This window comes from Lytechinus pictus, chromosome 15 (genome assembly GCF_037042905.1).
Source record: "Lytechinus pictus isolate F3 Inbred chromosome 15, Lp3.0, whole genome shotgun sequence".
Taxonomy (NCBI): domain Eukaryota; kingdom Metazoa; phylum Echinodermata; class Echinoidea; order Temnopleuroida; family Toxopneustidae; genus Lytechinus; species Lytechinus pictus.
Window position 1 is genome coordinate 18,092,165 of NC_087259.1, and position 9,661 is coordinate 18,101,825.

Consider the following 9,661-nt stretch of genomic DNA (forward strand, 5'->3'; position numbering starts at 1 on the left):
TAGTTTTTACAAACTTTTATTTTGAGAAAATCGCGGTTTTATGTTTCACTTTGCCATATGTGTGTGTGTAATATTCAAATTTGAAATGCATATTTATGAGACTTATAATTTGAAACTCTGAATAAAAATAATTCCGTATCAAAGATGATCAAAAATATGATGATAATCCGTCAAAATATCAAAATGCGTGATTTTCGACATTCTTTCAGATTTTACGCTAAAAATGACACTTTCACGCAAAATTGCGCTTGGCATCCGGCCGTACGCTATTCCTGGGTATTTTTGCAAGACTATTAGCTGGGATGCCAAGCATTAGCAAGCATTAACACATTTTGCCGTCCAAAGTATAAAAAATCGTTTTGGCCGGTCTACTATCCTGGTACTGCCATTATTTTAATATTTTATGGTTCAGTAGAGTTGGTCCTTCATGTCAAATTTGTAAAAATTAGAATACTTTTGTAATTAAAACGATAAAAAAGAGAGAAATAGTGAGATAGGGACATCATTGACTCTCTCTTTTGCATGACTATATTAATTCAAATTTACATTTTCTGGGGTGGGCCTGACCTTCAAAGATGAATATTGAGAGTAATAACTAATAGTTTAGCTTTGTCAGAAACGGTAACAAACGGTAGTTTATAACCTTTACAAAGACGGTAAACTTTGTTCCTGTCCTCGCTGACCAGGCTGTATGGATGGTGATGTGTACTTGAGCGCATGCCTACATGTATCTATACTTCCAATCATGGCTCAGGATGAACTTGGCGGGAATCGCTCGAATTAAACGAGGTTGAAGTCTTGGTCGACAACAGGTTAGTTGCAGAGCTGATCAAGAAAAAAAAATAGACCAAGAGTCAATTTCATAAAGAGTTACCGGTACAACAATTGCTGCCTTTTCATTACGGTAACTACCATGGTAAAAGGGCTCAGCAGCCAACTTCATGATCAAGTTTTCTGAGGAAGTTAAAATAAATGCAAATTAACATAGTTGTATTTTATTTGGTCATTTACTTTTCTTTTTTTTTATAATCTGGAGTCTCGTATCAATTTAAAGGATCCTGCATCATGTTGATGCACAGTGCTGAATACATGTTTTCAGTTATTGTTCTTTATTTGAAAATACCCAAAACCAAGCTCCATAACTCATCCCTACAGTGAGTGACATAACTCAATCAGAGTCGACGTCACTAAAACAGTTTTCAATGGACAACTATGGAAAGCGGGATGCTGGGATGGGGAGGGGATCACATTTTTTTTTGCTAGTCAATTTTTTTTAAGTGAGCCCCCCCCACTTCCAAAATCGTTCCTAGTGTCTTGAATGACATGCTACTACCGCTGTTTTTTCTCTTGCTGGTGATGTTTCAGCATTTCTGACATTGCACATTTAATATCAAAATTGCTAACGGGTGGTTAGCTCTGGTAAAGCTTCCACTTTCCCTTTAATTAGATCAACGGTGAATGGATGTCACTGCAGTCAGGAGCTCTTATGAAAGGAAAATGCCACACCAATAAAACGAAGTTGATTGAATAAAAGGATTAAATGAAACAAGCATAGCATTGAAAATTTTATCAAAATAGGTTGTAAGGTAAAAGTTACATTTTGAATTTCTTTTCATTCGCATGACGGTTATGTGGACATACGGTGATATAATAGGAGTTGATTAACTTTGTATTTATCAGACTCTTATGATTTTTTTCAGAGTTTCGTTCTGTGAAATTTACATCATTCATTCGGATATAATTCCTTTCAGCCCATAGAAAATGGAGAGTGAGGTAAAATGCTGACAATCACAAAATTTACCAAAATAACAAAAATAAAATTATTATAAATTTTTTTACAGATTCTCTCAACTTTCTCAAAATGAATCCCAAATCTCGAAGGCACACAAAACCTCAACATTCATTTTCAAACAAGTAATTATAGAGTGCCAAAAGAAATATCACCTGTCATATGGCAAGATATTGCCAAGTTCCGCTGAATTTAATTGGGATACTTACAGATATTCTTTTTGTTCTCTTGATTGATCCTTGTGTTCTTTTCATGGGTCCTTTTATCCACCTTCTGCTTCTTCATCTATGTCAATTCGAGTGTCTTGGGTCAAACGGTAGGAGGTCGGAATGCAAGTCTACTCATGCTGACTGACATTGTCAACGGCAAGTACTGTATAGGTGACGAATGCTGTACCGAAATTCCTAGAAGCAGAAGAGAATTATGGTAGGAGTCCAAGACAATGTAGAAATCAATTTGAATATCATTATACAGTGTTAAATATCTACAATGATATCTGAATATTTTTCACGATTACGTTGAAATGAACGGGGGAAATGACTTGTTAGAAGAATACTAGAAACAGACTATAGTAGTGTTCTTGTCACTTTTGTTAACGTGACATTAATTTTTGTTGAGATGACTTTCTCGTCAAGGTATATGATCAATATCTTTGATTTGCAATATCACAATACGTAAGCAGCGCGAGTACCGGAGTCTTGGCCGCGATGTGTATATATTGGTGGCAGCGGTGGGATTAAAATTCACACCATCGAAATGACTGGTGGCTAACTCAAACTCCGTCTCGTCAATTGCATTGGCGGGCGCTTCACCTTTGGAAAACAGGGGAATATTGACATTTATCGGCCGATAACTTTGTCAGATCAGACAACTTTCCTTGATTTTGATTGGCTAATATGAAGCAATGTTACTTTGGTAACTGTCCTGTAACTGTCATACAAAATAGACCTTATCGGAGAAAGCCTTCCACAAGTTATTTTATGAAATGCTCTTCTGGTGTGCGTTTCACTTGTAGCTGTTCTTAAGTTGCTAGCGAGTTTACATACGACTCGTAATCGTTGTTAAACTGTGGTAAATGATGGACACAAGATTTCCATTGGTGATGTTTCAGTTACCAAGATATATGACCACCGGTGGTTCGTAAAATCGCTCGTAACTTACGAACATCTTCATGAAACGCCAACATGATCTATTTTTTGATACTCTTTGAAGAGGATAAAGCAAGTGTTACCTGAGTAATATAGATGTGTTTTATATCAACAACACTGACTGTGATGGCTAACGGTGATAACGAGCACTGCCCAGTGAGAGAACCAAGATAATTGTTCTGTCATCATCGGCTATATAAGGCAGGGAGACAAACAAGACAGGGGAAGTTAGATCAGCATGATGAAACATTAATTGTTTTGGGAAATAATGTTGTCTTAACTGAGAACACAACTTTATACAATGAACCTTTATTTGGACGATTAAAAGTGTAGATTTGTACGGCGCACACACCGTTCAAAGACGCTCATAAAACTAACTCAGCAACAGTTCTCTTGTACTTGAACAAACTAAAAATATAAACAAATCTACAAATTAACCTAAAATCCCGAAAATAACGTGTATACAAATCGTCACAAACATTTGCTTCTAGATAAAATACATGTTAATGGCTACTTCATGATGGGGTCTGGTGCCCTCACCCTTGCTGCTCCGGTCATCCAAACTTAAAGGGACAGTTATCACAAATGTACGAGATGTTTTTTTCTTTCTGAAATAACCAATAATTGCAAACGATATTATAATTTTTATCTGAACTAAACTTATCTCACGGAACCCCGAACGGAGCACAAGCAATTATATTTTGACACCCTTGTTTGAAAAGATGCTTTCTCAACAGACATATACACTGATCTCATCAACAAATCAGATTGTAAAAAAGTTTGAGTTACTGGACGAGGACTTCTCCTGTATGATTTCCTCCCTTTTATTCTTCTTCCTTCCCAGTCTTTCCTGCTTCAGGGACATGAGGAGATGGAATGGTTAGACCTCCACTGATTGCATCAAGGATCATTAGTTTGATGAGGTGCCTGAATGCGGTCTGGATGCTTGTTTTGGTGCCTAGATGCTGTCTGATTGATTGTGGTGGCTAGATGCTGTCTTTGTGCTAGGTGTGGTTCCTAGATGCTGTCTGGTTGCTTGGTGTAGTGCCTGGATGCTGTCTGGTTGCTTGGTGTGGTGCCTGGATGTTGTCTGGTTGCTTGGTGTGGTGTCTGGATGAGAGCTGGTTACTTAGTGTTGTTCCTAGATGCTGTCTGGATGCTTGGTGTGGTGCCTGGATGCTGTCAGGTTGCATGGTGTGATGTCTGGATGCTGTGTGGTTGCTTGGTGTGGTGCCTGGATGCTGTCTGGTTGCTTGGTGTGGTGCCTGGATGTTGTCTGGTTGCTTGGTGTAGTGCCTGGATGCTGTCTGGTTGCTTGGTTTGGTGCCTGGATGCTGTGTGGTTGCTTGGTTTGGTGCCTGGATGCTGTCTGGTTGCTTGGTTTGGTGCCTGGATGCTGTCTGGTTGCTTGGTTTGGTGCCTGGATGCTGTGTGGTTGCTTGGTTTGGTGCCTGGATGCTGTGTGGTTGCTTGGTTTGGTGCCTGGATGCTGTGTGGTTGCTTGGTGTGGTGCCTGGATGCTGTGTGGTTGCTTGGTGTGGTGCCTGGATGCTGTCTGGTTGCTTGGTTTGGTGACTGGGTGCTATCTGGTTGCTTGGTTTGGTGCCTGGATGCTGTGTGGTTGCTTGGTTTGGTGCCTGGATGCTGTGTGGTTGCTTGGTTTGGTGCCTGGATGCTGTCTGGTTGCTTGGTTTGGTGCCTGGATGCTGTGTGGTTGCTTGGTTTGGTGCCTGGATGCTGTGTGGTTGCTTGGTGTGGTGCCTGGATGCTGTGTGGTTACTTGGTGTGGTGCCTGGATGCTGTGTGGTTGCTTGGTTTGGTGCCTGGATGCTGTGTGGTTGCTTGGTGTGGTGCCTGGATGCTGTGTGGTTGCTTGGTTTGGTGCCTGGATGCTGTCTGGTTGCTTGTTGTGGTGCCTGGATGCTGTCTGGTTGCTTGGTGTAGTGCCTGGATGCTGTCTGGTTGCTTGGTGTAGTGTCTGGATGCTGTCAGGTTGCATGGTGTGATGACTGGATGCTGTGTGGTTGCTTGGTGTGGTGCCTGGATGCTGCGTGGTTGCTTGGTGTGGTGCCTGGATGCTGTCTGGTTGCTTGGTTTGGTGCCTGGATGCTGTCTGGTTGCTTGGTGTAGTGTCTGGATGCTGTCAGGTTGCATGGTGTGATGTCTGGATGCTGTGTGGTGCCTGGATGCTGCGTGGTTGCTTGGTGTGGTGCCTGGATGCTGTGTGGTTGCTTGGTGTGGTGCCTGGATGCTGTCTGGTTGCTTGGTTTGGTGCCTGGATGCTGTCTGGTTACTTGGTGTTGTGCCAGGATGCTGTCTGGTTAGTTGATATGGTGCTTAGATGTTGTCTGAATTCTGTATGGATGTTGCTACCTGCATATCAATACATGGATGTTTGGTTGCTTGGTGATTTATGAGGAAGTTCATCTATCTCTTCGTCAAAGAAGGCCGAAGCATACGCGATGCAATCCTGCATTCATGAAACAATAAAAACCGATACAGTCATCAGAGGTCTACGTTTATTGATATTTTTTTCTTTTCGAAAGAAAATGCATGAATTTCTTGTGCCTATTCGGCATTACCAGATTAATCACCCCTATTAAGGTTTAACATTATACTTACTGATAATTTCAAAATTATCTTGAAATTACAAAATCTTGACCTTTGGCTGAAGGGGTACTCCAGGCTGAAAATAATATGATTTGAATACATCATAAAAAATCAGACACACAAAACACAAAAAAATAAAAACTTTGCATTTTGGCAATACAGCTCTTTGCATGTCATGGTGAATATGCAATGAGGAAGATGATGATTATATGTCGCCCGCTTAGTAATATCTTGTATCTTATTATGTATTTGATATCGTTTCATTCATATTTTCCCCACCATGAATGAATTGATGTATAAGGTAGTCATTACAGCAACTTGTTTTGTTACAAGAAAAACATATCATACACACAGGTATGAAAATATGAAATAATTATGATTTCATGTAATACACAAGATAAAAGTGGGGCATGACATCATCAGCCCACCTAATGGTTATTCATAACAGTGTGCATATACTTGTGAATGTTTTCACAAAACGTTGATAAAGTTAAGAATTTATTAACTTCGTTATTTTTTTATTTGCTAAGTGAATTGACTCTTCTTTTTAAAATCATTTTCAACCCGGAATACCACTTGGAGTGTTTTTCAGGTTACTGACACCCTAATGATGACTTTTGCCGCTGACATTGGATTTATCATATGTCGATACTTCAAGAAAAAAAAATACATTAAGATTTTCATATCATATATTACAAAGAAATAAAGAATGGTGAAGTTGGTTCCCTCATTTGCATACTAACCATGATATGCATTGAACTGTTTACTTGAAATCAAGCGAAACTTAAAAATGTCAGTTTCCTAAAGCTCAATCTGAATTTAATGATTTTTCTTTTGTTTCTTTTATTCATTAAAATCATCTTTTAATGTGGTGGACTTGGCCTTTATAAGTACTTCGCATAATCTTCCTATATCTTCCTAGGTTCGTTTCATATAGAATTACAATCGAGTAAGTTTGCCATTATGACAACCGTGGATCTAATTAATATCATCTCAGCTGTAAATCGAATTCGAAGTTTCCTGCAGTACACTACTGGCAAAGTGGCAATAATTGTAAACATATGTATGAAATAATTCATTTTAAAAAGACACCCACTTTCAATGATGAAAAATTAATATGTACTTTAACTTCTTCATATAATATAAAATCTTCTGATACCATGGGTGTCGATCGGTATTCATGGTGGGCTGATGGGGGGGGGGGGGTGTGACCATGGCCGTAAGCAGATTTTTTTCCGGGGAGGGTATAAATTTTCAAAGAAACTCGAAAGGGAGCGAAGCGACCGAACTTGTCACTAGGCGCCTTTGCATTTTCTAAAGTGATTTGGAAGGATTTCGTGCACACTTCTTGTTAATGTTGTGATTTTTTTTCAGTATTTTAAAAAATTCCGCGGGATGGGGTAGCTGCTCCTCTGCCAACTCCCCCGCTCCGCGTACGGCCATGGGATGACCGACCCAACTTTTGTTAATTGAATAATGAGTCTAGAATTCTGAGAGGCCAGACAGAATGTAAAAGGCAGCATTGATTTTTTTTTTCAATGCAAAAAAAATCTAATAATGTAATAGAATTTGACATAATATTAAAACAAAAATTCTTCCTTGGTCCCCAAGCCCCACATCTGTACGCCACCGGGGGTAGTCCTTAACATTACAGTTTTAAGTACTAGTTAGCTTTATATCTACATGAAGACTAAGGGTATTATGTACATGTACTAGATCAATGTGAGCCCGAATCCCGAGCTTTTTTTCACCTGAAAATTTTAGCCATTTTAAGGAATTTTATCGGTTTTAGGGGTAATTAACCCTTTATGCACTCTTCTAAATTTCAAGTCTCATTTCTTTTTACAGTCATGTACAAATGTATATGTTCTCCACTTATTTTGCAACATAAACAGGGATAAAGAAAAAAAAAAAAAAAAAATTGAAGTGACATTCAAAAGGGTGCGCGGATGCACCCCAAGCGATAATGTCATGTATGAAAATGCTATTCTATTTTGTCCTAGATTTGTTTTTATTACTCTATCAATCTGTTTTTAACAATATCTGTAAGGAATGGTTTTATTCAATAAATAAGTAAATTCAGAGAAAAAAATGCATGTATACAACAATCAATATCACCATTACGAACCGTCAGCATCAGTAGCGTACCGTGACTCGGAGGAGACAAAGCATAGGGGGGGGGGCAAAGCATTGTTCACAGACAATGCAGTGCCCCCAAATGCTTTGTCTCCTGCGGTTAACGGTACGCTACTGGTCAGCATATACATGTACTCTTCGTATAATGATGATGCTGTCATATGATTCATAATAAATATTATTTTTGATCGCCACCACCGCTTGAAAGGGGATATCCCCCTTGCGTGATTGATGCCCATTTTGTCCCTTATATATGTAAAAACCCAAATATGATAAACTATCACAACCATCATCATAATAATCATCAATGTCATTATTAAGATAATGATGATAATAATTATCAATATAATTATTATAATAACGATTATGATAATAATATTAGTATCATCATGATTATACTTTATGATTCTTCATCATATTAAAATATGATCTTCGACTTTAATTTATTTATTTATTGGGGATTTTTACACAGGCCATCCCCACCTGAAAAATTGGGGGCGATATATCCCCCCTTTCGATCGATGACCCATGACTGACAGTTTGTCATTTTGCAACGAGGTTGTGCCATATGTCAGTGAAGTTATTTTCAATCTTGTTAGATTTTCTTAAATTTTGCATGTTAACTGACACTAGCATTTTAATTGATATTGACAAACACCAACAACACATTCTATATTTTCTCGTCATTGATAAAAGGGTAGGAACAAGTGGATCGCATTGAACCATTTTTAAAATGTAGCAAAAGTTTTATCACCGTTTTGAACATTTCACAGGGGGTCGCTTGTCATCACAAGTTGGACACTACCAGTTTAAAAATGGACCCTAAACAAGAAATTTCGCTTCGACTTCAGATTACACTACTGAAACAAACATTTTGTCACGTTTCACAACCCTGAATATTGCCACAAATATTGTATTTTCATGATATGGTGATTATGAACCCTATTTCAACTCACTACACAGATTATAGGCTGGTAAAAAGTGTCAAATTTACCCGTGATTTTTGCGATTTTTATACTCGCGTGCATGTTCATTGAAAGAGTGCATTATGTGGACAACAGAACAAGCAAGATTTGACATTAGCTCCTTCCTTGCCTTGGAGAATATTGAGATAATTATTTCACCTACCTTGTCATCACCAAAATCATGTTTAAAATCACGGCAGCTTCCGTCTATTCCTCCCATGTACGTAGTAATATCGGGAAAAGAAAATCTGTCTGATGTCCAATTATTTGAGAACACATTCCCGCTGTTTATAAATTTGCCGTCCTCATGGTCGCTGAGGCGCCTTCTCATACGCCATTACTGTTGTCACATGGCTTGCATTCCCGTCGACAAAAGACATTCACTTTCGGCTGCCCATCAGCTTTTCAAAATTTCCCGCCATTATTTGCTCATTCGCCTCAGTGCATATACCACATGGACCTATTGTGAATGAACACTCGGCGTATTGTTTATGGGTTAGCAGTGATTGTCAGCATCGTTTTGAAGAAACTCCATGCTTCTTGTTTGGACTTCATTTTGATCAATGATAATATTTATGAGCAGAAAGCAAATGCATCACTGAAATCATGTAAAATCGACTGGCGGTTTGCATTGGCCTCTATAATTTGTTTCATATTCAAGTTGAAAAAACAAAACATCAATAGGCCTATTACTAGATATCAAAGGGTCACATTGGCTTACAGATGGGCCCGGGGGGGCCACTTCCATTCACGAGTGGATACCATGCGCGACCATGGGGTCTCGAAAAGCACCCTAAACACGTAATTTCCATATTCTGAAAATGCGCCCCTTAACAAGTATTGGCGTGTGAAACCCTACCCTTAACAAGTATTGGTAACAAAACGATACTCTTGGCAAATGTTCCCTGAAATGAACCCCTAAACAAGTACAGGAATGTTTTATTGTTACGGGTCCTTCGGTCGTCGGCTTTACCTTACTTGGTTTAGTACGACCCCACCTTCTACACCTCGCG

General features: G+C 38.9%; 1 long non-coding RNA gene across 1 annotated transcript; it reads right to left on the reverse strand.

Moving 5' to 3' along the window:
* Positions 1 to 216: 216 nt before the first annotated feature.
* On the reverse strand, positions 217 to 9,026 carry LOC129277360 (uncharacterized). Its single transcript, XR_010295919.1, has 4 exons — positions 8,812 to 9,026; positions 3,021 to 3,129; positions 1,999 to 2,193; positions 217 to 825 (listed from the first exon to the last, which is right to left on the reverse strand). It is a non-coding gene; the product is annotated as an uncharacterized LOC129277360 (long non-coding RNA).
* Positions 9,027 to 9,661: the final 635 nt, after the last annotated feature.